The sequence below is a fragment of the Pygocentrus nattereri genome, chromosome 5 (assembly GCF_015220715.1).
Source record: "Pygocentrus nattereri isolate fPygNat1 chromosome 5, fPygNat1.pri, whole genome shotgun sequence".
Lineage (NCBI taxonomy): Eukaryota > Metazoa > Chordata > Actinopteri > Characiformes > Serrasalmidae > Pygocentrus > Pygocentrus nattereri.
The window spans coordinates 51,204,879-51,230,688 of NC_051215.1; the positions used below are offsets into that span (position 1 = coordinate 51,204,879).

At 42.2% G+C, this 25,810-nt stretch overlaps 1 long non-coding RNA gene and 1 pseudogene across 1 annotated transcript; both read right to left on the minus strand.

The window, feature by feature from the left end:
- Positions 1–1,705: 1,705 nt before the first annotated feature.
- Positions 1,706–25,810, minus strand: part of LOC108442662 — a 33,163-nt pseudogene continuing 9,058 nt past the window's right edge.
- LOC108442663 lies at positions 20,249–25,111 on the minus strand. Its single transcript, XR_001859066.2, has 3 exons — positions 24,027–25,111; positions 21,508–21,949; positions 20,249–21,258 (listed from the first exon to the last, which is right to left on the minus strand). It is a non-coding gene; the product is annotated as an uncharacterized LOC108442663 (long non-coding RNA).

Genomic DNA, 25,810 nt, shown 5'->3' on the forward strand with positions numbered 1-25,810 from the left:
CCCTGTGTATCTCCCTGGTGCTAAAGCCATACCGTAACTGCTAGAAAAGTTATGGCGAATAAAATAGGACCACCATATTGAAATTAAATCATTCTTCATGGTCTATGAGGGTATAGGCCCCGGTCTGCATAGGACAGCGTCTGGGTCAGGACTTGCACCGCGGTCTGCCTATAAGTGACCTCTGCACTATGATCTTCACAGTCACCAGATTTTAAAGGGGAATTCAATCACTACGATGTAAAGGATTTGTTCACATTGGTGGTGATGGGAACCAGATGTCCACCTCTAAAATCTCCCTCAGAGAAAGTTCCTACATGAAATGATTATGAATACACTGTCTCATGACTGAGGCGCTGTTTTGGAACAATTTTGAGAAGATTTTTCATTAAAATATATTGTTCTGTTCCATTCATGTTAAAGGAGTATATGCACATTTTATGTCAAAATAGTCCCCAAATAAATGTATTTTAAATTTTCCAACATCAACATTCCATATAAACTCAGAAGACTCGTGTAGGTTCTCTGGTGGTTCTGGATGGTAAATAAAGTGTCTATATCTGTGTTGTAGTCATGGCGACCCCTGGTTCCTATCACCACCACTGTAAAGACGTCTGAACCATTTCACACCAAACCACTCTGAATCTCTCTGATTACATCTTAAACACTAAATTATGCAGAATTTTTTTGTGGAAAAATCAGTGGAGTTCCCCTTTAATTTAACTGAATACTAAAGGGGGACCATCATCAAGACACCATCAGTGGTGTGGTGTAAGCCCCCAGGACAGCTCCAGAACGGTCAAGGGGCGCTGAAGCTGTTATGCTAAATTGTGGTGTCTTAACTTCTTATTAAGCCACTTTAATCTTAAATTCGTCATGCACTTGTACGTGGCATCTGCAACTGACAGTTTCAAGGCTTGAATAACATCAACAAAGACTTAATTCCACAAACCTGGTCTGTGTTGGCATGTCACCAAACTTCTGAGAAATAAAACATTACTAGACAATTTCAAGGCTGACAGGTGTCCACAGTGTACTTTTGGTTGCCATTTAGAAGAGCGGGATACAGAGGTTGAGTCTCGCAGCTCAAAGGGAACATTGTCTTGTAAAACCAAGACAGAAATGGCTTATCAGGTGTATCTGAATAGTGTGTAGGTGTAGTTCTAATATTCTGCTGTGTGCTCACGACTGACAGCCCACAATACAACACTGAAGCAGAACTAAACACACTCACTAAGAATACTGATACCTTTTATATGGCGATGCCTCCAAGAATGTTCTTAACTTTATTGGAGAACGCTCATCAAGGCAATGATGGCATTACTGACTGGACATACAACCAAACAGATGGACGTTTTTTCTCAGCAAAGTTCTCTAATGCAAGGTTGCACAACTCTGGTCCTGGCGGGCTGGTGTCCTTCACAGTTTGGTGATTACCTCCTCAAACACACCTGATTACATCATGTTTATTACCAAGTTTAGTGGGTAGGGCAACTACCAAATGTGCTGGATGGCGACTCTCCAGGACTGGAGTTGTGTACCCCTCTTCAAAGAGGATGTAGTTATTTAAGGCTGTGCGGGCAGGACAAGACACATTAGCACTGTGATGGGTGACCTTACTGCTTACGCACATGTGACCAAAGATTATGACCACCACAAGACCAAGAGTAACCTACTTAGAAAGAAAACACAGATTTGAACTCTCTGGGGCTTTTAAAGACAATGCAATATATGCTTTATTCATGGTGAATGACAAGGTATAAAACTCAAGCTAATAACTATAAAATTGACCATTATAAACACATATTAAGGTCATTTAGTCAAACAATTAGGTGAAGAAAAACATGAACCAAAAACACAGACCCTGCAATCTGTATAAAAGGTCTATTATTATCATTAGAGTTTAAACTCCGTAGTCCCCCCAAGTCCACCTGTAATGAAGAATCAACTTAAAAACAGCCTCAGCTTTTCTAATATATCCCATTTGTTGTTATATCCATTGCTTTATTAAAATAAATGTTTTTGGGAAAGTGTCATTTATGGTGAACACCCTCTTCTAAAGATAGAAGATCTAATATTGACAGGCATCCTCTGCAATCATTTATTTCACTTATTTTCTTTGTGTCTTAAAATATAATGCATGTAAAATTTAATATAGATGAATGTTCAAAAAGAAACTGAAGAAAAATGAAAATTATCTTCTGGTCACTGCTGAGAGCCTGAATGAAAATCAAGTTTTTTCATTTGACAAATTTGTGTCATGAACCATCACCTCCTTCTTACTGCACTTGTGTCTATTTAAAGTAAATGTATGTCTGAAAAATTGCCCGCAATCTGAGCAGTAGTACGGTTTCGCTCCAGTGTGAATGCGCTGATGTTTCTGGAGATGATTCAGTACGGTAAAATTCCTCCCACAGTCTGAGCAGTGGTACGGTTTCTCTCCTGTGTGTATGCGTTGGTGTTGCTGGAGATCTCTGGGCCGACTAAAACGTTTTCCACACACTGAGCACTGATGCGGTTTCTCTCCGGTGTGAATGCGTTGGTGTGTTCGGAGATGACTCCCCTGATTAAAACTCTTCCCACACTCTGAACAGTGAAACGGTTTCTCTCCGGTGTGAATGCGGTGGTGGACTCGAAGGGAACTCAGCAGAGTAAAACTTCTCCCACACTCGGAGCAGTAGTGCTCTCTCTCTCTCGCAGTATTTTGTGGGATTCGTCTGCAAGATGTGGTCTTACATTGAGTTCCTGAGAACTTCTGCAGACTACCAGATCTTGTTCTTGCTGCCATATTGTCAGATTTGATCTGACAATTTGTGATTTCAGGGGTGTGACATTCCTCTTGGGGTGGAACTGTGCCCAGAAACAGATACAAGGAGCAGCATGTGCAACAGGACTTCAGTCCTTTCTAAAAAAGAAAAAGAAACTATTTCAGAATTCAACATCAATAGCAGCAAAGTGTCAAAAATATTTAAGTATTGTACACCTATCCTAAAATTGGCTAATGTTTAAATAAAAATAATAATGTCAAATTCTCAAACAAAACAAACAGGGCATCCAACTGCTAATCTAATTCTGCTGTTGAACTCAGTGTGGGATTTGACACCATACACCACACTATCCAATGAAACAGGTTAGAAAACCTTGTTGGGGTGAGGAATAGCCCTTTCTTTCTTCAGAATTTACCTGATTAATTCCTTTTAAATTTGCCACTGAAGTGCCATCTGTACACTCTAAAATAATTTAGGGCATCCCACACGGTTCTGTTGTAGGGCTTCTACTGCTTACATTATATAAGCTGCCATTAGGTACTGTTATCCTTAAACATGGCTTAAACTTCCACTGCTATGCCAATAATACACAGTTGCATTTATCGACCAAACCAAATGATATACTTAACAAAATTGTGTATGACAGGCAAAATATCGGAAGTCAAGAATGATCCATCCATTGAAATCTGACAAAACAGAAGTTCTTCTTGGTGCAAAGCAAACTGTCTGATTTAACAATGAATCTTGATACCTTCTCTGCTTCCTCAAGTAAAATACTGTGAAATACTTTGGTGCCATGACTAATTCTGACCTGTCTTTTGTATATATAAGTACCATTACTGCAGTTCAAAATATTGCTTAGTTAAGAAACATGCTATCCTTGCGTGAAGAAAAAAAGTTCAGGCCTTTATTATATTGAAATTACATTACTGTAATTGCCTGCTGTCCAGATGTTCTAATAAAAGCCTAAACACGCTTCAGGTGGTCCAGAATCGTGCAGCCTGAGTATTTACAAGAATTAGAAAGTTTTACAAAAGCACTCCAGAATTATCAACAATCCACTGGCTGCCATTCAAATTCTGTATCTTCTGAATTTGTACTACTTTATTGGGGTCTACATCATGTTTACAAATTCAACATGACATCCTCATCATCAACAAAAACAACAACAATAATAATGAAAATATGCAACAATTTGGTTTTGTGATGCACATACACTCATTTGACCAGCAGGTGGCACCCTGACCACTACATAACAGTGAATCATTTGGTTTAAAGCTTCAGAAAGCGTCACTCGACCACTTAACATTATAATACATAATATGCAGAAATTATAATGAACTATGTACAAAATCTTATCACACTGCGCCAAATGAACAAAGAAGTCATACAAAAGACAGAAATTCTCACCTCTTTTCTGTGGCAGTGGCAAATCTTTCCAGTGATTTCAGGATTTATTAAACTCTTTAGGATGCTTTGCTCCAAATGGAAGATTCAGGAAACCTCGCCTCATCACGGTCTGCTGGAGAGCGAGGGGGAGATCCAGGACCATCCAGGATGGTTTCAGGAGCTTCCAGGACGGTTTCCATCACCAGACCATCCTGATCCTGAACAGCTCTGCTCTCACCTTCAGTCGCCACCTCAGAAACCTGCTGGAGTTTCTATCATCACCTCTTCATCACCTCTCCATCTCCTCTTCATCACCTCTCCATCTCCTCTTCATCATCTCTCCATCTACCAGATGTTCACCATCGCCCTAGACCAGCTGCTGTTTCCACACTTATACATTCAGCCGATTCAGGTCCACACTGGCCTAAATCTTCACGGCCGTTCATCACACGATCACGGGATAAACACCAGGAGCGGTGTGATAAAGTATTAGCCCCCCTACCTACATCAGAACAGCTTCCGCTGCGCTCGCTCTTCTTCTTCTTCGCCCCTTTATTATCTTCAGAGAAGCACAGTCACAGACCTAGCACCCCCACCTGGGCTGCACGGGGATTCACGCTGGGACTCCAGCTGTTTTTATCCCGCCCGTATTCCGGTAAAGCCCGCCTTCTCCACCGCTGAGGGCTTGTAGTTACAGCAGCAGCTCGCTCATTGGTCCGTCCAAAGGCTTTCACATCACCATAGCAACCACAGAACACAGTGACGCTAGAATAGTGTCTGAAACTAAGGGAGGAAAATCCAGCCAAAAATTAAAATGTAATTGAAATTAAATCCTCTTTTTGCCATTTTTTTGCCAAACATTTGCACAAATATCCTGCCAAAATGAAAATCCGACATTTGCAATTTCATTATTCACATGAGCACGAGTCATTTGTGACAAAACACAATAAACTCAATAAACAGTTATTTGTTATTTGCGTTTATTCGTTTTGCTGTTTTTTCTTGGCCAAATCTGAAATAAAAAGTTTAACAGAGAAAAAATCCGAGCTTCACTCTGGCGAAGTCGTTCACCTTCAGGAATGAGGCCGTTCAGACTGACGTCTCAGGATATCCTAAACGCACCCCGTAGCCCCGCCCAGTGCCAATTAACATATATTTACATGTCGGTCAGACAGAAAAAGAAAAGTCGGAAGTGAAAAGTGAGTCTGTGTCCAGCAGGCGGCGCTATGTTCACTCATTAAAGACAGAATCCCAGGCGGGCGCTTTCCTGCAGATCCGTCGCTCTTCACTTTAATTTAGTCAGAAATGCAGCCGATCGCTGTGAAGAGAAATAAGAAAGTAAACTTTGGATTCTGATTTTAGTTTTGACACATTTTCTGCGTTTCATGAAGAAAAAACAAAGCCAGGATTTTCTTGTCTCTGTTAGCTTTTTCATTTTAGATTTGGCCATGAAAAACCAGAATAACGAATAAAAAGAAATGACAAATAGTTTAAAACGTATTTTTATTTTATCCACAAATGACTCTTGCTCATGTCAGTAATGAAATTGTAAATGTCTGTGTTTCATTTCATTTTCAATTTTGTCAGGATTTGCGAAGATGTTTGGAAAAAGAAATGGCGAAAGAGGTTTGCATTTACATTTTATTGTTTTAATTTTAATTTCTTTTTTGATAAAAAAACAGGCTGTGATGTGATGTGTTAGTTACCACCAGCAATACTGGAGACAGCAGGCTGCGTCTGAAGCTGAACTTCTCTGCTCTGTGCGGTCTCATCAGTCAGTGCATTAGAAGATTGAGTTGTGATGAATGAACCTGCAACCGAGTTTCGCGGTTCTTTGTCAGTTGCACGGACATTTACACATTGAAATGCTGGTGGTGAGGCTCAGATACGCACGCTGCAGACAGTAAACAAGTACAAGTAAAATATAAAAAACTAATTGAAATATATTAAATATACACAAAATATCGAGAAATATACACTAAACATGGAGACGACCAAATCACATTTTGGACACACGTTGAAGGCCAGCGATAGGTCAGTAAAGTTGCTGAGAGACAACAGCTCACTGCCAGCTTTTATCATTAGCTGTTAGCATCTTTAACCCAGAAATTAAAGTCCTTAAGAAGTCTAGCACGCTGAACCTTTCATAATGAAAATCAAAAGTATTGTGTTATTATATTTGTGTACAGACCAGTCTCTGTCCTGCACCGAGTCAGTGCTGCTGTTTTCTAATATTTTTAACTGCATTAGCGCCAACAAAGGGGATTATAAGGTATGTGAAGTAGTGAAGGACAGATCTACACTGCCGAATAGATAAAACAGCCGAATAGAGGAACCTCAGCAGGCAGATGAACATCTGATCGCACAAGATGGGCAGCTTTTTTTTTTAGCTCGGCAAAGAAACAGACAGCTCTGTTAGGAGCGGCCAGTTACAGTACAGTGTTAACAGAGGGCAGCAGAGACTCTGGCAGGTAGAGTCATTATAACCTCACTAAAAGGCAGAGCTAGAAGGTAAGACATGAGGACACCCTGAGATATTGGTGCCCCTCTGCTTCACTGCCAACACACCTGAGTGAATGCATGAGAACAGCAATCAACTCCAGTTATGGTTGCCAACCCATGGGATGCAGCTAGAGGAGCCACCACAGACCAGGTAACTTTGTGAGCCACCACCATAGAGGCTGCTAAGAGCGGCACAACAGTTGTGGAGTATCTTGGGAGCTAGTGAATTGATGCAGGTGCACTAGAGGGTGTGGAATCTTGGCCATGCTCTAGCTCAGTGATGCCCTCTGGAGCACTCTGTAGCACTGTTTGACCTGGGCCATCAGGCCAGACAAAAAACAGGAGGGCAGAAACAAAGAACCAAATCAAAATCATACTGAAGAGCCCATGTAACAAGGGAGAGAGGTTAAACAACCACAGCAAGAAAAGGGCAGAAATGCACCTGAGAATCCATGACAGTAGGAAAGGATGAGGTGACTGTATACCTCACAGATGACATATTGCCAGGACTGCCAATCAATCGTTGCAATGTCTTCACCCTTGAGACAGTACCTTTGAAGAAGTTTATAAATAAATAGTAGCAAAATTTCGACTGTGACAAATTGTCCAGAAGACTTCTGTACCAGATATCGTATTCTAATTTAAAACATAGCCAAACATCCTGCAGCTGGAAAACCTTAATGTTAACAAGCCGCTGTTAAGGTAATGTAGGTTAGGTAAGGCAATGTTAACTATGAGGACAATGTAAATTGAGTTATTGAGGTTAAGAACTCTTCAACAGGGTCAGAGATAAAATAAACTTAAACTGCACCAATGAACTGGTAATATCTCATATATGAGTAATGCTTTCTTAACAGAAAATGCCTTCTACAGTCAGCACATTCTACAGAGTGCCTAAAACCTGCCAAAAAACTGGAAAATCTCAGTTATGAACTACTATTCTCCCTTAGACATATTTCATTTTAATTATTTTTACATACAACAGTCAAACTGGATGATAAACTGCCCTCAGCAGTTGTCACAAAAGATGTTCTCTGGAGTTCAAGATCCAAGATACACTAAGTTTATAAGATACTCCAGCATCATCTTGGTTGTGAGATTCAGTTCTTTGTCATTCTGAAAAGTGAACTTGTCCCAGTCCAAGGTTGTGTGCACTCTGAGGTAGATTTCATTAAAAACCTCCCTGTATGCATCTGTATTCTTCATTTGCTAATTTCTGACCAGTCTCCCCATACGAGCTGCTTAGAAGCACCCTCATAGGATGATGTTGATTACCACATTGATGGTTTTAGTCTGGTAAAGAAAACAGTACTTGGTTTTTGATTTGACATTCTAGCTCTACCCCACTTTTTAGATTCTTGTCTTTATACCCTTCATCATTAAACTCACCCAATTCAGCTCATCAGCAAGGCCATTATAAACTGAACTCAGAGAATTAGGCAAGGGGAGCATGCTAATCCCAGCAGAGCTGTGGCCTGGAGGAAACCCAGTTTGACATGTCTGAGATAGCCACTCCACTATAAAGATTTGATTTATGGAGTGTGTACTTCTGTCAGGGTCTAACATAGTAGATAATTTCTTAACCACTGCTGGACTGTCCAATGGGTTATTTATGCTTTGGAAATAGTTTTGTATGATAGACTAGATCTGTCTATTAAGGCAGTTTAAACACAGAAGGCTGTGGTTACAGATGGACTGAAAACCAACTGTGAATGCTATTGGCAGTTTCTGGAAGAAACTTTCTTGCATTAAACCATTTGTCTCTTTAAATTCCTTCAGTACAGCTCCTTCCAGCCTGAGCAGTTTTAAGGTTTGCCTCCAGTCTGAACACACTTGTGTCTTGGGAGATTAGTCTGACTGTAAAAACTCTTTCCACAGTCTCAGCATTCATAAAGTGTCTCTCATGTGAATATGCTGGTGCGTTTTGAGAGAGCCCCGGTGACTAAAACTGTTTCCACACGCTGAGCACTGATACGGTTTCTCACCGGTGTGAATGCGCAGGTGTGTTTTGAGAGTACTCTGGTGACTAAAACTGTGTCCACACATTGAGCACTGATATGGTTTCTCACCAGTGTGGATTCGCTGGTGTGTTTTGAGAGTACTCTGATGACTAAAACTCTTTCTACACTTTGAGCACTGATATGGTTTCCTGCCAGTGTGAATGCGCTGATGTACTTGGAGATGACTCTTTAGATTAAAACTCTTCTCACATTCAGAACAGCGATATGGCTTCTCTCCAGTGTGAATGCGCTGGTGTGTTTTGAGATTACTCTGTTGAATAAAACTCTTTCCACATTCTGAGCACTGATACGGTTTCTCACCAGTATGAATGCGCTGGTGCATTTGGAGGTGATTCTTTAGATTAAAACTCTTCCCACATTCAGAACAGTGATATGGTTTCTCTCCAGTGTGAATGAGTTTGTGTGTTTTCAAAGTACCCAGTTGAGTAAAACTCTTTCCACACTCTGAGCACTGATACGGTTTCTCTCCTGCATGAATGCGCTGGTGTACTCTGATTTCAGTGTGGGTAACAAAAGTCTTTCCACACTCTGAACAGTAGTACAGGCTGTCTCTTGTGTGAACACGCTGGTGAAGACTGAGAAAAATCGGCTGACTAAAAGTCTTTCCACACTCTGAGCATTCATACGGTTTCTCTCCTGTGTGATTGCGCTGGTGTGTTTTGAGAGCAAAGAGTTGACCAAAACTCTTCCCACAGTCTGAGCAGTGATACGGTTTCTCTCCTGTGTGAATGTGCTGGTGTCTTTTGAGAGAACTCAGTTGAGTAAAAGTTTTCCCACACTCTGAACACTGATATGGCTTCTCTCCTGTGTGAATGTGCTGGTGTGCATTGAAAGTACTCAGCTGCGTAAAACTAGACCCACACTCAGAGCACTGATACGGTTTCTCTCCTGTGTGAATGCGCTGGTGTGCTGTGAGATTACCCATTTGAGTAAAACGCTTTCCACATTCTGAGCAATGATGACTTCTATCTTTGTATGTATTTTTCTGCTTTTGTCTTCTGCACGCCATTTATTTAGTCCAGATTTCTGCAGTCTGATAAATTCCTTTTGGTAGAACCTCCTGCTCTGTTTTTGAAGGTAAATTTGATCTGTGAAGGCAGGGGAACAGTAGGAGCAACAGAAGACGTGCAACAGGATGATATAACTTCCTGAAAGACAGAGAAAAAGAAGATAAAATTAAAATAAAAAAATACAAAATTCAATGACAAAAAGCAACAAAAATATAAGACAGTCTTAACATCAACACTATTTACTTAGTTGGAGACCTAACAGAAAAATATTAAATACAACCATGTGTAAACATCTGACTGATTTAAAACGATAAACTGAATGCATTAGTGGTTTTACACACAAATCTCAGGACATTATCAATGTATCTTTACTGGTAATGTTTGGGCTTTTGGCAATGGCAATGGCAAAACTGAGGTGTTAAAGCTTGGACACTCTGAGCCATGGGCAGGTCATATGGGGAATGCAAAAACCATGAATTGCATATCCACCAGATTTTATTGGCCAGGGCAGTGCCTACATGTTTAAATTTACTGCAAGTCATGCCCAGAATATCAGCTTACAGCACCCATTTAAAAATCTGATGGAGCACCTTTAATAAATCTCCTTATTGTGGAAGAACCGTTCTTGTGCATTGCAATGGAAATAGTAGGTCCACTTTCCTGTAGCAGAACTGATAACAGATACATTTTAGAGCTTTGTGATTGTGCAACCAGATATCCTGAGGCTTTCGAACTTAAAAAGGTGAAAACATGGTAACTAGTGTTCAGTTTATCTCAAAGCTAGGGGTTCCCAGAGAAATGATAACAGATCAAGGTACTAATTTCACCTCAAAGCAGTTTAAAGATGCTTTTAAATTATTAGGTATTCATGGCATCAAAACCACCTTGTACCATCCTCAGACAAATGGGTTGATAGAGCGCATTAACAAGAGCCTGAAAACACTCCTCAGAAAATTTGTGTGCGACACAGGTTCTGACTGGGACACCTGGCTTCCCTTCATCCTGTTCACATACCAAGAATTGCCTCAAGCATCATCAGATTTCTCACAGATCAATTTGATTTATTGAAGAGAGGTGCAAGAGCCACTTGACATCTTGAAAGAAGCCTGGGAGGAACAAGACACTGAAAAAAGACTCAACATCCTTTTCCATGTGCATGAAAAAATGGCAAGTGTGAATGCAACAGTGAAGGAGAACCTGGAGCAAGCGCAGCAGTACCAGAAGAACTGGTATGACAAAGTGTCAAGGAACAGGAAGCTTAAGCCAGGTGAGAAGGCGTTAGTGCTACTACCAACTTCTGAAACAACCTTACCAACTGTTTTCTTTCTCACCTTCTGACACACGAGTTTCCAGTTGCATTTCATACGTCTGACTGACATGTTTTCATGGATGGCAGCTCAGCACCTGAAGCTCAATCCCAGCAAGACTGAGCTGCTATTCATCCCTGCAAATACAGGTCCTCATCATGATCTTGCCATCTCATTTGAGAACTCTCTGACTGTTCCATCTGAAGAGGCAAGTCTTGGTGTGATTTTGGATGGCCAGTTATTCTCAGCTCACACTGCGAACCTAACTTGGTCATGCAGGTTTCTCCTGTACAACATCCGGAGGATCCGACCCTTCCTCATTCAAGAGGCAACCCAGATGCTCATTCAGCATCCTGTCATCTCAAGGCTTGACTTACTACAACTTGATCTTTGCTGGTCTTCCTATACAGGCTATCAACCTTCTGCAACTCATCCAGAATGCAGCAGCACGGCTTGTCTTTAATCTTCCTAAGTTCAGCCACATTACCCCACTGCTGCTCTCCCTTCACTTCCTGTAGCTTCACACATCAGATTTAAAACCCTGATGCTTGCCTACACTGCCAAAAATGGACCAGCCTCTCCCTATTTGATGGCAATAGTCAAACCATGAACTGTACGACGAGCTCTTTGAGACATGGAAGATAAGAATCTAGACTTTTCTCCCACTGGCTGTCTGAAAAGTAGAGTCTCTAGTGGTCTTCAAATGCAGACTCAAAACACATGTCTTTATGCAGCACTTAAATGAGCACTGAGTTAAGTATTCATTGTAATGTACTGTTCTGCACTTATTGAAATGTATTGCACAGCACTGTGTTTAACTCTGTTTCTTTTTCTCTGGTTATCACCATGGACTTTTGTTTCTAGCAGTATCTGAGCTCAGGACTAGCCTTCTCTCTAGCCTATGGTAACTAGTAAAGATACTTTCTCTAAATAGACAAAGCACTTTTTGTAAGTTGTTCTGGATAACAGCTTCTGCTAAATGCTTTAAATGTAAATGTAAAGCTTGCTGGCGAAGTGGCACGGCCCAAATGAAGTCATCCACCAAGTGAACCAGACCACCTATGAACTCTCACATCCTGACTGTAAGAAGACCAAGCAGTCCTTTCACATCAACATGCTCGGTCAGTGGAGAGAATGGGAGCAAGAGACAGCAGAGCAACTGTGGTTGCGAGCAGTCGAAGAGGAGGAGGAGTGCAATGAACAGTACTTGAGCAAGGAACAAAAACATTCATTTCTATTAATCACAATTTACAGGCCACCCGGTCCATATTCTCAGTTCTTACAAGAATTCTCTGAGTTTCTATCAAGCCTAATAACGTTTTCAAGTAAAATATTAATTGTCGGAGATTTTAATATCCACATCGACAACCCTCACGACACACTAAGTAAGGCATTCATATCTATCATAGACTCCATGGGATTCACCCAAATTATAAAATGGCCCACACACCACATCAACCACACTCTAGACTTAATACTGAACTTTGGTGTAGACATAGATAACTTAGCCATTCTCCCCCAGAGCGCAGCCGTCTCAGACCATTACTTAATCTGATACAAAATCCAGTTTAGTGGTAATGTGCGCTCATCACCATGCTATCAGGTTAAGAGGACTATAACTTCCTCCACAGCTGACAGCTTTATCAGAAACCTCCCGCAGTTATCAACTTCAGTCAGCTGTCCATCTGATCCTACTGAATTAGATATTATGACCAAATTCCTAGAGGATACTCTTCGATCTACGTTAGACAGTGTAGCTCCATTAAAAAGCAAAATAGTACGGCAGAAAAAACTCGCCCCGTGGTATAACGATCACACTCGAACTCTAAAACAGACGGCCAGGCAACTAGAGCGAAAATGGCGTCTGACTAAATTAGAAGTGTTCCAGTCCGCCTGGAAGGAGAGCCTTATAGACTATAGAAGAGCTCTTACTGCAGCACGTTCAGCCTATCTCTCCTCTCTCATAGAAAACAATAAGAACAATCCCAGACTACTATTTAGCACAATTTCTAAACTAACAAAAGAGTCACTGAACCCCAGATGCCATCAGCCTATAGCAGCAATGATTTTATGAATTTCTTTAGTGATAAAATCGAAAAAATTAGACAGAAAATTCTGAACACACAGTTAAACTCCACAAACCTGCTGGCTTATAATTCCAGTCTAGACCCTGAGAATATTAGAGTCACTCCAGATAGGCTGGAATCGTTTACATTACTCCAAGAAAATGAACTAGTCAATATAGTCTCTTCTGCAAAACCATCGACCTGTATTCTGCTATTCTGTATACCGCTGATTAAGAAAGCTAACCTCGATCCCTGTGAACTATCAAATTATAGACCCATCTCAAATCTCCCCTTTATATCTAAGATCCTGGAAAAAGTGGTAGCAAAACAATTAAGCCCTTATTTGCATAGGAATAATCTACATGAAAAATTTCAGTCTGGTTTTAGGCCACATCATAGTACAGAAACAGCATTAGTAAAAATTATAAATGATCTTCTATTATTCACGGACCAAGGAAATGTGTCGTTGTTAGTCCTCCTTGACCTTAGTGCAGCATTTGACACAATAGACCACGCTATCCTACTAGATAGACTAGAAAACCTTGTAGGGGTAACAGGAACAGCTCTTTCCTGGTTCAGGTCCTACCCCACCGATCGATATCAGTTTGTTAATGTAAAGGGTGAATCATCTGTTCGTGCAAAAGTAATGTATGGTGTTCCACAAGGCTCTGTTTTAGGACCTATATTATTTACAATATATATGCTACCACTAGGCACCATTATCAGTAAACACGGCATAAATTTCCACTGTTATGCCGATGACACCCAGTTATATATATCAAGCAAACCAGATGATAAAATTAAACTTGGCAAGATTGAGGACTGTATAAAAGACACAAAAGATTGGATGTCAAATAATTTTCTGCTACTTAACTCAGATAAAACAGAGGTCCTGCTTCTTGGTTCAAAATTAGCCAGAAACAAACTGTCTAACTCAACACTAAAACTTAACAATCTCTCAGTTTCATCAAGCTTATCTGTTAAAAATCTTGGTGTCATGATAGACGCTGATCTGTCCTTCGACACACATATAACTAATATCACTAGAACAGCTTTCCTGCATCACCGCAATATTGCTAAATTAAGAAATGCATTATCTCTACAGGATGCAGAAAAGCTAGTTCATGCATTTATCACTTCAAGGCTAGATTATTGTAATGCCCTGCTGTCTGGATGTCCCAGCAAAAGCCTTAACAAGCTTCAGTTGGTCCAGAACGCTGCAGCCAGAGTCCTCACAAGAACTAGGAAGTTTGACCATATTAGTCCAGTTTTATCAGCCCTGCACTGGTTACCAGTTAAATTTTGCATTGATTATAAAACTATATTACTGACATATAAAGCTCTAAACGGGCTCGCCCCTCAGTACCTGAGTGAGCTCCTCTCCCACTATGAACCATCACGCCTACTTAGCTCACAAGGTGCTGGCTTACTACTGGTACCTAGAATTAATAAAGTTACATCAGGGGGGAGAGCTTTCTCATACAAAGCCCCCCAGCTCTGGAATAATCTTCCTGCTAATGTTCGGGATTCAGACACAGCCTCAATCTTTAAGTCTAGGCTAAAAACTTATTTGTACAGTCAAGCATTTGGTGACTAGTCTTCCCTGTCAGGTCTAGACCTGCTGGAGTCTCCACTGCTCTGTTTTACTGTAATCTGTGGTCAGCCACTCTTTACAGAACTGACTCTGTGGTCAGCCACTCTTTACAGTACTGTTTTTTTCTTTCCTTTCTCTGCCGAGCTGATCAGCTGCCCATCCTGTGCGTCTGATGCTGTTGCCTCTACTGCCTTGATTGGTGCCGCTGCTCACCAGCCTTCTGGACCGGTTTGACCACCACTGAGCTTCTTGCTGTACAGCGCTGTGCAGTCCTCACCCTCAGATCTTTCTTTTCCCACTTTACTATAATACTTCATACTAATAATGTTTGCTATCCGGTGTCGACCATAGGAGGACGGGTTCCCCTTCTGAGTCTTGGTTCCTCTCAAGGTTTCTTCCTCTTTCAGGGAGTTTTTCCTTGCCACCGTCGCCGCTGGCTTGCTCATGGGGGCTCGGACCCGGATTTTTTTTCTTCTTTTCTCTTCTCTCTGTAATACTGATTGTTCTGTAAAGCTGCTTTGTGACAACACCTGTTGTAAAAAGCGCTATATAAATAAATTTTGCTTGCTTGCTACTTCCCTTCTGGCAGTGAGCACAACACAGCGACACTGGACTTGAACCACCTGAGCTCATACCAATTGCAAGCCATGGTGGGTCAACACAACATCAAACTGCTGAAAGACGAGCCCATTAGACAGACTAACTGCCGAGTCCCTGCACAGCTGATCCCCACCTTTAAGGAGGAGGTGAAAAAGATGCTGCAGATGGGAATCACTGAGCCCTTCAAGAGCCAGTAAGTGGTGCTGCCCAGTTGTACCAAGAAAAGATGGTGAGTTGAGGTTCTGTGTAGATTTCTCGAGGGCTCAACTCTGTTTCAGCATTTGACCCCTATCCAATGCCTAGAGCAGATGAAGTGAGGCCTGGAAAGTTTTTGTCTACTCTGGACTTATGCAAAGGCTACTGGCAGGTACCACTGTGCCCGGCAGCCAAAGAATTGACTGCATTTCCTGTACCTAATGAACTACACCATTTTCTGGTTATGTCATTTGAGTTGCATGGGGCGGGAGCAACCTTCCAGCGCCTCATGGATGAAGTGTTGAAAGGGACAGACGAGTTTGTGGGGGCTTATCTGGACGAGAATATAGAAGCTATAGAAGATCAGTGCCACATGTTTGACACATAATTCCACAAAATTTTACCTTGCACAGAAGGATGTGTCCTATCTTGGTTATATACTTGGGGATGGAGTTATCAGGTCACAAGTTGACAAGGTGGAGTCCATCAAAGGATGCCTGGTTTCCACAATCAAGAGGAGGGTGAGGTCATTCCTGGGACTAGTTGGGTGGTACCATCGATTCCTCTCAGACTTTGCTGAACAGGCAGCTTAAACTCACCAAACTTACAAAAAAGAACAAGCGTAACAAAGAGTAAAGTGGACAGATGAATGTGATGCAACTTTTCAAGACCTCACAGGCTGCTTGGGTTTAGACCCAGTTCTATGTAGCACAGATTTCAGCAAGCATTTTATAGTACAAAATGATGCATCAGAAAACGGACTGGGAGCAGTACTACTCCAGAGTGAAGATGAAAAGCTGATGCCAATACTATACATCAGCAGGAAACTGTTTCCTCGGGAGCAAAACTACTCCACAGTTGAGCAGGAAGCACTGGCTATTAAATGGGCACTGGACTCTTTGAGGTACTATCTGTTAGGCAATGCCTTTACATTGGAGACAGACCATCATGCGTTGCAGTAGACGCATCACATGAAGGACACTAATGCGCGCATCACACAGTGGTATCTGTCACTTCAAAGTTTGAAGTGAAATACAAACAAGGGATTCAAAACATTGCTGCCGAGTTTCTGTCCCGTCACAACTCATTGAAGTGGGGCGGTGTATGATGTGGTGAGTTTTACACCTCATCACCTGCCCTGATACATTCTAGAGACTGGCAGTATAACCATCAGACGTATGGACATTTAAGTGAAATAAAATGTTACTTGCCTGTTTTCCTTTGATGCGCGTGCTTTAGGGGATGTCGGCGAGAGCTGGGGCTCCTCTTATCTTAATTGGACAGATCCACTGACATAGGGAGGGGCGTCCACTCTTGTGCGGGTCCTGTAAAGAAAGGGAAACATTGTTAGAGGGATCATGATCTTTATATGCAATATTTGCATATACTTACTGGTAAGGTTGTCATGGGTTGCAACCAGATGTATGTTGTTACTGTACAGTATGTGTTGTGTGTGTGTGTGTGTATTAGTTATGTATCCTGGGGTTGGGGTTTGGTGTAGGCTGGGGCGGAGCTTAGAGTACAAAAGCGCCGGGTCAGCCATTCAGAAAAAAGGCTTACCTGTACTCGCTACTAGCCACCCGTGCGGCAAGAGTCAGCGTATGTTCGACGTGTGTGTGGCGTTCCAGCCTCATGGCTGTTACACAAATTTACTTGTAATTTTTGGAGTTGGTATCTCACATTTATCAAAAAGTGGAACTTGTGCGTTTAGTGAAAGGAGTGCCACAGCTCACTAACCAGTTAAATATTTATAAAAGCGATGCTCATGCAGAATTATTTGAAACATTTAGGCAAAAAGACCCAACTGAATCTTATGTGAGCCAACATCACATTATGATAATACGTAATATTAGCAAGGTTTATATAATTTGTGTGAATTAATAACTCTGTTCAATACAAAATGTATTAAATTTAACTCTTGCCAAAACCAACTTAACCAGCTTAAGTTTTTGTTTTCAACATAACACACAGGAATAACTACGCTGATGATACAGCATCACAGTACCATTAAAATCATGTACTCCTTATCCAGAGATACTTTTCAATACCTTCTTTACTCACACAGACAGAAACACTGTTAAGGAGATTACAAACTACAAGGCAAAAAAAACTCCCTCTCCTGAGCATCTGACAGCTCACCAACGACCTGAACAAGTTCTACAAGGCCCGGTGCTGGACATTCATACATACAGTGTTTGCAATGTGGAACAGTCAGCTTCATGCCACCATAGCAAGCAACACTCTGGAAACATCTACACCCTTTTTCTCATTTCACTGTTTTTCATGTATTGATAAGATGAAGATCATCTTACAGACATTTAACTCTTTACATAGCATTAACATAACGACAGTACCTTCCTAGAAAATGACATTTGTATTAATACGCTGCTCAAAAAATAAAGGGAACACTCCAATAACACATCCTAGATCTGAATGAATGAAATATTCTCATTGAAGACTTTGTTCTGTACAAAGTTGAATGTGCTGACAACAAAATCACACAAAAATCATCAACGGAAGTCAAATGTATTAACCAGTGGAGGCCTGGATTTGGAGTCACACACAAAATTAAAGTGGAAAAACACACGACAGGCTGATCCAACTTTGATGTGATGTCCTTAAAACAAGTCAAAATGAGGCTCAGTATTGTGTGCAGCCTCCACGTGCCTGTATGACCTCCCTACAATGCCTGGGCATGCTCCTGATGAGGTGGCGGATGGTCTCCTGAGGGATCTCCTCCCAGACCTGGACTAAAGCATCCGCCAACTCCTGGACAGTCTGTGGTGCAATGTGACGTTGGTGGATGAAGCGAGACATGATGTCCCAGATGTGCTCAATCGGATTCAGGTCTGGGGAACGGGCGGGCCGGTCCATAGCTTCAATGCCTTTATCTTGCAGGAACTGCTGACACACTCCAGCCACATGAGGTCTAGCATTGTCCTGCATTAGGAGGAACCCAGGGCCAACCGCACCAGCATATGGTCTCACAAGGGGTCTGAGGATCTCATCTCGGTACCTAATGGCAGTCAGGCTACCTCTGACGAGCACATGGAGGGCTGTGCGGCCCTCCAAAGAAATGCCACCCCACACCATTACTGACCCGGTCATGCTGAAGGATGTTGCAGGCAGCAGATCGCTCTCCACGGTGTCTCCAGACTCTTGTCACGTCTGTCACATGTGGTCACTGTGAACCTGCTTTCATCTGTGAAGATCACAGTGCGCCAGTGGCGAATTTGTCAATCCTGGTGTTCTCTGGCAAATGCCAAGCGTTCTGCACGGTGTTGGGCTGTGAGCACAACCCCCATCTGTGGACGTCGGGCCCTCATACCATCCTCATGGAGTCGGTTTCTAACCGTTTGTGCAGACACATGCACATTTGTGGCCTGCTGGAGGTCATTTTGCAGGGCTCTGGCAGTGCTCCTCCTGTTCCTCCTTGCACAAAGGCGGAGGTAGCGGTACTGCTGCTGGGTTGTTGCCCTCCTACAGCCTCCTCCACGTCTCCTGGTGTACTGGCCCATCTCCTGGTAGCGCCTCCAGCCTCTGGACACTACGCTGACAGACACAGCAAACCTTCTTGCCACAGCTCGCATTGATGTGCCATCCTGGATGAGCTGCACTACCTGAGCCACTTGTGTGGGTTGTAGAGTCCATCTCATGCTACCATGAGTGTGAAAGTACCACCAACATTCAAAAGTGACCAAAACATCAGCCAGAAAGCAGAAAGGTACTGAGAAGTGGTCTGTGGTCCCACCTGCAGAACCACTCCTTTACTGAGTGTGTCTTGCTAATCGCCAGTAATTTCCACCTGTTGTCTGTTCCATTTGCACAACAGCTGTGAAATTGATTGTCAATCAGTGTTGCTTCCTAAGTGGACAGTTTGATTTCACAGAAGTTTGATTTACTTGGAGTTATATTGTGTTGTTTAAGTGTTCCCTTTATTTTTTTGAGCAGTGTACATTACCTCCAGCTGTTTGTATTAACTGTTGCTGAACCGCTAAAGACTTGATTTTTAAAATATTTTCATTTCCCTCAACAGCGTTTTCACCATGAACAGGTATTTATCTGTCATTTTCAGACATTCACTATTTACTATGTTCTTTTCTTGCCATTTCATCTCACTACCATCCCCATCACCATTCCTTCTACCCATTCGTCATTAACTACCCATTCTTTCACTCCCCGTCCATCCGCAAGCTCTGTGCCTCAGCAGCAAAATCAACCCAGTCCATTACATGAAAACCATATGAGAGAAATTATGGAGAATCAAAGTGAGTTAACAAGGATGCTTATGAAACAGCAACTTTTGGCCACATTGCCTCAAGGTACCATTCCTGTCTTTGATGGTCATGTTTTGGAGTATCAGTCATTTATTAATTCTTTTGAAAAATATGATTGAACGTAAGACTGATAATAATGGAGACCGCTTGCAGTTTCTGATTCAGTACACTAAGGGACAAGCACAAAAGCTAGTGAAGAGTTGTGAATATATGGCACCTGATAGAGGCTATCAAAAGGCAAAGGAATTACTGAAGGAAAATTTTGGAAATTAATATAAGATCTCTTGTGGCTATTTGGACAAAGCTCTTTCTTGGCCTCAAATAAAGTCTGAGGATTCTAAAATGTTGCAGGATTATGCTATGTTTCTTAGGAGCTGCTGTAATGCTATGGAGGATATGAAGTATATGGAGGAGCTGGACACGGTGTCTAACATGAGAAGCATTGCCCTCAAGTTGCCCTATAAGCTTAGAGAGAAATGGCGTGCAGGGCATATGAGCTACAAGAGTACAGGAAGCAGAGGGTAGGGATTGTGGATCATGTCCCTTTTATTGAAAAACAAGCTCGTATATCAGCTGGTCCAGTCTTTGGTGACCTTCAAGATCAAACAGCTATTAGGGGGAAGCCTAAGTCTACTGTGAAGTCACATCCTTCAAAGGCAACCATCAGTAGCTATGTCATAGGTGTAGCTCTCCCTTCAAAAGAGTTAAAGCTCCAACCCTCTTGTACCTTCTGTAGCTCAAAGCACACCTTGGACAAAATGCAAAGAATTTGCAAAGAAAGCTCATAAAGATAAGCTTAGCCTTTTAAAGGCCAATGGTATATGCTTTGGATGTCTTCAGGCCACAAGCCATATCAGTAAGGATTGCAAACAGCATCTCACATGTAGCATTTGCAAACAAGCGCATCAAGGCACATTGCACATTGAGAGAAAGGCAGCTCAAGAAGCAGAAAAGCCCTTTGATGTCATAGGTAACACATCAACAGAGTTATGTGGTCATATAGGCGCTGGAGACCAAGAGAGTGTTCTTCCCATTGTTCCTGTTAACATCAAGGCCGCAAAGGGCAGCCATGTCTTGCAGGTCTATGCTCTCCTGGATCCTGGGTCCTCTGCCACCTTCTGCTCTGAGGAGCTGATGTCACGCCTCCATATGAAAGGTAAAAGGACACGCATTCTTCTTCGAACTATGAATCAGCAAATGTCTGTTTCCACTCATGTTATTTCAGGATTGGAAGTTTCAGCACTGAATGTTGATAACTTTCTTTCTCTGCTGCTGGCAGTGGCGACAGTGTGACTGTGAATGGGATTTCAGTTGCAGGTCTGGAAAAGCTGCTGATGTCACAGTACAACCAGGACTTCAATGAAGTTGCTTCGCAGGAAAGGACTGAAATGTCTATTGAGGACAAACAGTTTTTAGAGATAGCTAATGGAGCACTCTTGAAAGATGGACATTACAGTCTGAACTTGCCCTTTAGGAAACCTGATGTGTTCATGCCAAATAATCAGCAGGTTGCAGAACAGCATTTGCAAAGCCTGAAAAGGAAAATGAAAAGGGATGAGCAATACAAACAGGAATACATTGCATTTCTCAATGACATCTTTGAGAATAACTATGGTGAGGAAATTCCACTGGAGGATTTGGCACAGCCACCAGGAAGAGTATGGTACTTGCCACACCATGGTGTTTATCACTCTAAAAAGAAAAAGCTCAGAGTAGTGTTTGATTGTGCCGCTTCTTTTCATGGTGTTTTCCTCAACACAGTTCTACTCCAGGGTCCTGACCTGACCAACTCCCTCATCGGAGTCATCTTAAGATTCCGCAAAGAGCCGATTGGAATCATGGCTGACGTCAAGTCGATGTTCCACCAAGTAAGGGTTACAAAGTCTGATGTGAATTACTTGCGATTCCTCTGGTGGCCACAACGTGATACTAGCCGGACCCCTAGGGAACACCGTATGCTTGTACACATATTCAGTGCTGTGTCTTCCCCAAGTGGTGCAAGTTTTGCTCTGCAAAAAAACGCTGCCGACAATGAGATCAGTTTTCCCCCTCAGGTGGCTGAGACCGTCAGACATAACTTTTATGTGGATGACTGCGCTAAATCTGTAACCAAAGAATCTGATGCCATTCAGCTGGTAAAGGATCTCACTTCATTGTGCAGGAAAGGTGGGTTTCAGCTTACTCAGTGGGTCAGCAATAGCAGGGCTGTCCTTGCCTCCATTCCTGTAGAACATAGAGCAAAAGGCACTAAGTCATTGGATCTGGACAAAGACAGTTTGCCTGTTGAAAGAGCACTGGGATTGCAGTGGTGTATGGACTCTGACCATTTCCAATTTAACATCAATTTAGGTCAAAAGCCATATACCCACAGAGGCATATTGTCTGTTGTCAGTTCTATCTTTGATCCTTTGGGCTTTCTTGCTCCTCTCATTCTTCCAGTGAAGCAGTTGCAACAGGAGCTCTGCCATAGGGGCTTTGGAAGGGATGAACCTTTGCCACAGTCTGTGTCTGACTGGTGGATGGAATGGACCAGCAGCCTGGAGAAGATCAAGAGCTTCAGTGTGCCATGCTGTCTGAAACCCCATGGCTGTGGAGTAACGAGATGTGCCGAACTGCATCATTTTTCTGACTCCAGTGAGAGCGGTTATGGCTCTGTTAAGACAGGTGAATGAGCAGGATGTGGTGCATGTCACTTTTGTCCTTGGAAAGTCCAGAGTCCCTCCACTAAAGGCCATCACAATTCCGAGACTGGAGCTGGCTGCTGCAGCATTGCTGGTGAAGGTGGATAGAATGTTGAGGAGAGAATTGCACCTTGACTTAAAGGCCTCAGTTTTCTGGACTGATAGTCAAACGGTGTTGAAATATATTGCAAATGATTCAGCAAGATTTAAGACCTATGTTGCAAATAGGGTCTTAATGATCCGAGACAACACACATCTGTCTCAATGGAGGCATGTGAGCAGCAAACATAATCCTGCTGATGATAGCTCAAGAGGACTAAGTGGAAGAAAGTTGATTGCACAGAAGTGATGGATTCATGCCCCTGATTTCCTTTGGAAATCTGAGGAAAGTTGGCCAGCAACTGAAGCATTGGGCTCCGTGTTTCAGGATGATCCAGAGGTGAGGAAAAACACTGCTGTGTTTGCAACAGTGGTGGAGACTGAAACACCCACGGACCAGCTTATTTTGTATTTTTCTGATTGGATGAGACTACTAAAGGCAGTGGCATGGCACCTCAGACTGAAAAGTGCTTTGATGCTAAAGATGAAGGGAGGAAAGGAACTTCTCTTGCATCAAAACACTTGTTCTAGTAGGAAGAAGATGAGTACAAAGTCTGAGGATTTCAGAACCGCCATTGGTGGATATCTCACGATTAAGGACATTGCAGAAGCAGAATGGGTAATCATCGCCTATGTCCAACGCCAGGCATTCTCTGCAGAAATTGCATCATTGGAGTTGATTCCGCCTAGGCTGTATAGGAGCAGCAATCTCTGTCGGCTTGATCCTGTGTTGGACAAAGGCATCATGAGAGTGGGTGGTCGACTGCACAAATCTGCAATGCCTGTGGAGGTTAAGCACAGATGAGATGAAGCGTGTTGCGGTTGACACCGCGCATAACCAGTGGCCCTAGAATAAGAGAAGGACCTGGTGGGATGCATATCCGGACCTAAATCAAGCAGGGAAAATTGCACATGAAGGCTTGTTTTGGGTCTGACTGCTGGAGTAGTTGTTTCATGAAAATTAAGCGAGCCGCCCAGCATTTCATCCAAAGGAGCATGTGTGGCTGCTGTGGCTTCAGCACCTGGTATTGAGACTGAAAAAGGATCAAAGTTTTCAACAATAGACATATTAAATACAGCCCCGTTTAAATAGTTAATTTTCACTTCATCAAGGTAGTCCTTACCGGCCATTAGATTATTCAAAATGTTCATTCTCCGAGTGATGTGAGACATTTTCCCAGATCGGGCTGAGCGCAAACGTGCCGCCACATCAGTCATGTTAGGAATTTCGTTAATTTCACAAAAAACACAAAAATATCAAACTATTTTTGCTGAATACTATGGAATCCAACAAGTTCAAAACCAGTGCGTAGAAAAACCAAGATATCACATTTCATTTTCATTCACTCAAGCAGGCCTCGATTTCAGTGCTCCAAATGTTTGGCCAGGGCGGAATTAACTTACAAAAATAAGATCACAGTCCACCAAACAAAATCGTAGACCAAACTTGCTTTTAAATTCATCCAAGAATATATCCTAACGAAAGGACCATCCAAAGTTTGGCATTTGAAGGCACATACCTCCCTTGAAGCATTCCTTTGTTCAACTCTCCATGCCTAGGACCGACATTTCCTGTTGTCTCCAAACAGGTGTAATTCCAAAGTTTCTTCCAAAAAAATTCACAGCGCGTCATTGACGTAATGTGATGGTAAAAACAGTTTGAGTTTATCCTGTAACCCCTTGTTTCCAGTTTCCAGTTGTCTTTACCACACAGAAGACAGATTCAGCGTCAGACTCACAGCTGGTTTCCAAGAATTCCAAAGAGGGTATCTGATGCAAAATATTGCCGGAGATTTATTATTAATAAATAGAAATACAAAATGAAATTTTGCAGTAATAGCCTGAAGTCCATAAACATCACATTAATAACTATTAGGAGCCCAGGATAGAGCAAGGTTGTTTGGCTGACAGGCCCCAATGGCGGCTGGGTGTGGAGGTGCCAACTGAGGCGCCAACTGAGGTCAATGACGGTATTGCTGCTCTGCCTTCCTTTCCGTCAGGCATCTCAGTCACAGATTTATAGGGTGACACCAATCACCTATAGGGGGCGCACACTCATAAAGCCAACAAAAGAGAACATATAAACAAACCATCAAAACACTTAAATATGGCTCATACACTTTCATTTCTGTCTTCATGTTCCTGAGTTTCTTCTAATCAGCACAAAGTATGCGTTTGTACTAGCAGTTATTACTAGTTTGGTCAGTAAGCCAGCAAAGATTCTAACCACTGAGATTTACATTCACTGCAAATACAGTAGCATTCGAGGCCGTTGGCACGCAGCACTGATTAAAAACCTGCGTCTTCACACACAATGAAGTGTTGGGCTATTCTGGTCCAAATCTGTTCTCACACAGGTGCTCCTAAATCACAATTTTGGTCAGGTAAAAAAAGAGTAGATGTTAGTATTTTGCACACACTGTAAAACTCTGAACCAGAACCTCTATAGCAGAACTGTCCAAAGCGTGGCCCGCTTAAACTGGACCAAACCTCAACCCCCTGTTCAATGAGAAAATATGTTCATTCTGTACGGAAATGACGTTTTATCGTTTTGTTTCTCACTTTTGAAGTATTTTTGAAGCAGCTTATCAGCTCCACTAAACGTACAGTTACAGACTGTAGCCCGTCTGTTTCTCTGCATACTGTTACCCTGATCTTCAGTGGTCAGGACCCCCCTGGACCACCCAAATAACCCCCTGGTGTTATTTGGGTGTTTGGTCATTCTCAGCACACTGATGTGCATTAACATTGACGTGGTGGTGGTATGCTAGTGTGTGTGTTGCGCTGGTGCAAGTGGATCAGTGGAGTTTTATACACATAAGTTCATCTAACTGAGAACAGTCTCCCCAAAAAAACCCACCCAGCTTAATATTACAGGCTTAATATTCACCTAATGTTAAGTAAAGCTGATAAAGTGGACAATGAATGTGGATAAAAGGAGATAAACAGCGATGCCCGGGTCTTACAGACCAGTTAATAATTAATTAATTATTATTAATAATGGAGGTCCTCCTAAATTCAAACTTAAGCCCTGATTACCAGGATCCTTTCTGTGTGACCTGCACGGTGGCAGAACGATTAACTGAAATAATGACTGAATCCTGACCAGTGAAGTTTGACAGTTATCTATTATTATATGAACAGAAAAGTCCTCGTTACTGTCTGAGGTAACGGACAGGGGGTAACGCACTAAAACCATAAAGGCACCACATAAACTAACTTCCAGAGACAGGAGCTCTGTGGTTTATATATATTCCAAATTCGTTCATAAACTGAGAACAAATTCAGTTCAGAACCTACAGAA